This window comes from Saccopteryx leptura, chromosome 6 (assembly GCF_036850995.1).
Source record: "Saccopteryx leptura isolate mSacLep1 chromosome 6, mSacLep1_pri_phased_curated, whole genome shotgun sequence".
NCBI lineage: Eukaryota > Metazoa > Chordata > Mammalia > Chiroptera > Emballonuridae > Saccopteryx > Saccopteryx leptura.
In genome coordinates this window covers 50,085,319-50,090,144 of record NC_089508.1, presented here as the reverse complement: position 1 = coordinate 50,090,144, position 4,826 = coordinate 50,085,319, and positions in this window count along the sequence as shown.

Below are 4,826 nucleotides of genomic sequence, written 5' to 3'. Positions count from 1 at the left end.
CGGTGACTGCCTAGAGAGCGGAACCGCCGGGCCTCGCCAGCCCGCTGCTTCCTCAGCGTTTGGCCGGGGACGGGGCCGAAGGGGTCGGGTCGGGGTCCTTGCTGCGCCGAGGGCTTCGCGGAGCCGCCCTGGGCTTGCGCGCGTCGCGCCACTGGGTTGCGGAAGGAAGCGGGCGGTGCGAGTTCTGGGAGCCGCGGGCTGCCTGGCGAACGGGCGGATAAAAGGCCTGGGAAGAGGGGAAGGGATCTAGGGTGCAGTGGGAGGGAGGGGCAGGTCATTTTTGGGTCCGGCGGGCCGAGTGGTCGAGCTTGGCTGCTGCCCCCCACCGGCTGTGACTCGCAACCCGCGCGCCCCTTGGCCTCCTGCCTCGTCCTAGTCCAGCCACGGCCATCGCCTACCCTCGAATAAACAAGTAAATAGAAGCAAGTTGCGTTCCTCGCGGTCTCGACCTCTCCACGGAGGGGCATTTCAAATTGCTGTCATGTAAGGTCAGCTTGAAAGGATTGATCACCAAGAGGCACTTAGGATCTTGTCTGGTCAATAAATGAATGAAGACCATGGAATAAGAATTGTTGCTGAATGTATAGAATATTAAAAAGTGGCAAATAAGGTGCAAATAACTCCTGGTTTTCTGGACCAAACAATTTATGGGCTTTATAGACCGAGTGAAAGAAAACTGCCCACACTTTAGTCTAATTGTCCACCTGAGTCATGGTTCGATATGTGTTGCCAGAGAGGCTCTATTTAGAGCACTTTCTCAGGTTTTTCGGTTTGCTTGTTTGGAGTTTTTCGAATCACATTAGCTGTAAGAGACCTTAAACTCTTAATTCCTGTTATCAACTTCTGTGGGTAGGCTTAGGATCTTGTCCTGTACTAAATTGGCAGTTTATGGCTGTTAATGAATCTTGGGAATCAAGGACAGGTACATCTTTACCCTTCCACGCAACTGTTTTTCAATGCTTTTATTTCTACACATTTACCCTCTTTGCCCATATACTCTAAGGTAGTTTTTTCTGTTTGGATACATGTGTTTTTCCAGGAACGTGGGTTCAAGGGAGAGAGAAACCAATATGTATGTTGAAAATTTGAAATGTTACATAACACCAATACAGTTTTATTCTTGGGCATATAAAGTCGAAGAAGAAATAGTAAGTGATAAAATATACATTCAGAGTGCTTACACTGGGGAAGAAACTTGTACTAACTTGAATATTGTAACTGGATGGATTACTAAAGTAAAACCTGCGACCAAAATTAAGCATTTTACTCAGTAAATTCAGATAGAATAAGTGGAATTTGAAAAGTAATAATGTTTATTCTTTGAGTAGCTTGGAAATGGGTAATAAAAATGGAAAGTCATTATTTTGTATGGGTATAAATAGTATAGTTTGACTTAGTTGACATATGTCTTTCTCAATTTTATTAATCTTATTGAAGTCAATTTGTGTAGTTGGAATTTATTTTTTAAGTTGTACTGGGTTTGTTATAAAATGTACTGGGACCCCTAATTAACTCAGTTTGCCAGAGTCAGTTCTGGGTGTGGTAATTAAGGTTGTTTCAAAACAGCTCTTCATCATAAGCACAGTAAGTCAATATGATGTGTGGACTCTGTGTAACATCGGAACCTTGATGTTTATGTTCAATGGTGGTAAATGCTTACAATTTAAATATTTAACCCCAATTAAGTCCACACACCTTTAGCTGTGTGATACTGGACAGTGCCTTTCCAGAGGAGTGATCCTTTAAAAGCTAATTAATCAAATGCAGGGATCTTCCTCATCCAGCTCTGCTAAACAGAAGCAAATAGTTCCCTTTATCATACAAAGACTGAAGAGGACTTGGAAGTCCAAAGCCTCATTACAAGTGAGTGGACAGATACAAATTAGGATTGAAAAAATTATGGCTTGATCAATAAGTCAAAATATTCAATTTAAGTTATTTTTCGAAGTACCTTACCTTTACATTTTTTGGGGGGGGGAGAGTACTTTTTTTTTTTTTAAATAGTTTTATTTTTTTAATGGGGCGACATCAATAAATCAGGATACATATATTCAAAGATAACAAGTCCAGGTTATCTTGTCCTTCAATTATGTTGCATACCCATCACCCAAAGTCAGATTGCCCTCTGTCACTTTCTATCTAGTTTTCTTTGTGCCCCTCCCCCTCCCCCTTTCCCTCTCCCTTTCCCCCTCCCTTTCCCCCTTTCCCCCTCCCTTTCCCCCTCCCCCACTAACCACAACACTCTTATCAATGTCTCTTAGTTTCACTTTTATGTCTCACCTACGTATGGAATAATGCAGTTCCTGGTTTTTTCTGATTTACTTATTTCGCTTCGTATCATGTTATCAAGATCCCACCATTTTGCTGTAAATGATCCGATGTCATCATTTCTTATGGCTGAGTAGTATTCCATAGTGTATATGTGCCACATCTTCTTTATCCAGTCATCTATTGACGGGCTTTTTGGTTGTTTCAATGTCCTGGCCACTGTGAACAATGCTGCAATAAACATGGGGCTGCATGTGTCTTTACGTATCAATGTTTCTGAGTTTTGGGGGTATATACCCAGTAGAGGGATTGCTGGGTCATAAGGTAGTTCTATTTTCAGTTTTTTGAGGAACCACCATACTTTCTTCCATAATGGTTGTACTACTTTACATTCCCACCAACAGTGTATGAGGGTTCCTTTTTCTCCACAGCCTCTCCAACATTTGCTATTACCTGTCTTGTTGATAATAGCTAATCTAACAGGTGTGAGGTGGTATCTCATTGAAGTTTTGATTTGCATTTCTCTAATAGCTAAAGAAGATGAGCATCTTTTCATATATCTGTTGGCCATTTGTATTTCTTCCTGGGAGAAGTGTCTGTTCATGTCCTCTTCCCATTTTTTTATTGGATTGTTTGTTTGTTGTTGAGTTTTATGAGTTCTTTGTATATTTTGGATATTAGGCCCTTATCTGAGTTGTTGTTTGAAAATATCATTTCCCATTTAGTTGGCTGTCTGTTTATTTTGTTATCAGTTTCTCTTGCTGAGCAAAAACTTCTTAGTCTGATGTAGTCCCACTCATTAATTTTTGCCTCACTTCTCTTGCCTGTGGAGTCAAATTCATAAAATGCTCTTTAAAACCCAGGTCCATGAGTTGAGTACCTATGTCTTCTTCTATGTACTTAATGGTTTCAGGTCTTATGTTTGATCTTTGATCCATTTTGAGTTAATTTTAGTACAGGGGGACAAACTGTAGTCCAGTTTCATTCTTTTGCATGTGGCTTTCCAGTTTTCTCAGCACCATTTATTGAAGAGGCTTTCTTTTCTCCATTGTATGTTCTTGGCCCCTTTATCAAAAATTATTTGATTATATATATGTGGTTTTATTTCTGGACTTTCTATTCAGTTCCATTGGTCTGAGTGTCTATTTTTCTGCCAATACCATGCTGTTTTGATTGTCATGGCCCTATAATATAGTTTGAAGTCAGGTATTGTAATGCCCCCAGCTTCATTCTTTTTCTTTAGGATTGCTTTGGCTATTCGGGGTTTTTTATAGTTCCATATAAATCTGATAATTTTTTGCTCTATTTCTTTAAAAAATGTCATTGGAATTTTGATGGGAATTGCATTAAATTTGTATATTGCTTTGGGTAATATGGCCATCTTGATTATATTTATTCTTCCTAACCAAGAACAAGGTATATTCTTCCATCTCATTATATCTTTTTCAATTTCCCTTAACAATGGTTTATAGTTTTCATTATATAAGTCCTTTACATTCTTTGTTATGTTTATTCCTAAGTATTTTATTTTTTTTGTTGCAATCGTGAAGGGGATTATTCTTTTGAGTTCGTTCTCAATTGTTTCATTGTTGGCATATAGAAAGGCTATTGACTTCTGTATGTTAATTTTGTATCCTGCGACCTTACTGTATTGGCTTATTGTTTCTAGTAGTCTTTTTGTGGATTCTTTGGGGTTTTCGATGTATAGGATCATATCATCTGCAAAAAGTGATACCTTTACTTCTTCTTTTCCAATATGGATTCCTTTTATTTCTTTGTCTTGTCTGATTGCTCTGGCTAGAACCTCTAGTACCACATTAAATAAGAGTGGAGAGAATGGACAACCCTGTCTTGTTCCTCATTTAAGGGGTAAAGCCTTCAGTTTAGTGCCATTTAATATGATGTTAGCTGATGGTTTATCATATATGGCCTTTATCATGTTGAGATATTTTCCTTCTATACCCATTTTGTTGAGAGTCTTAAACATAAAATTGTGTTGTATTTTATCGAACGCCTTTTCTGCATCTATTGATAAGATCATGTGGTTTTTGTTCTTTGTTTTGTTGATATGGTGTATTACGTTAACCGTTTTACGTATGTTGAATCATCCTTGAGATTCTGGGATGAATCCCACTTGATCATGATGTATTATTTTTTTAATATGTTGTATTCGATTTGCTAGTATTTTGTTTAGTATTTTAGCATCTGTATTCATTAGAGATATTGGTCTGTAGTTTTCTTTTTTTGTGCCATCCTTGCCTGGTTTTGGTATGAGGGTTATGTTGGCCTCATAAAATGTGTTTGGAAGTATTGCTTCTTCTTCAATTTTTTGGAAGACTTTGAGTAGAATAGGAACCAAGTCTTCTTTGAATGTTTGATAAAATTCGCTGGTATAGCCATCAGGGCCTGGACTTTTATTTTTGGGGAGGTTTTTAATGTTTTTTTCTATTTCTTCTCTACTAATAAGTCTGTTTAGGCTTTCTGCTTCTTCATGACTCAGTCTAGGAAGGTTGTATTGTTCTAGGAATTTATCCATTTCTTCTAGGTTGTTGAGTTTA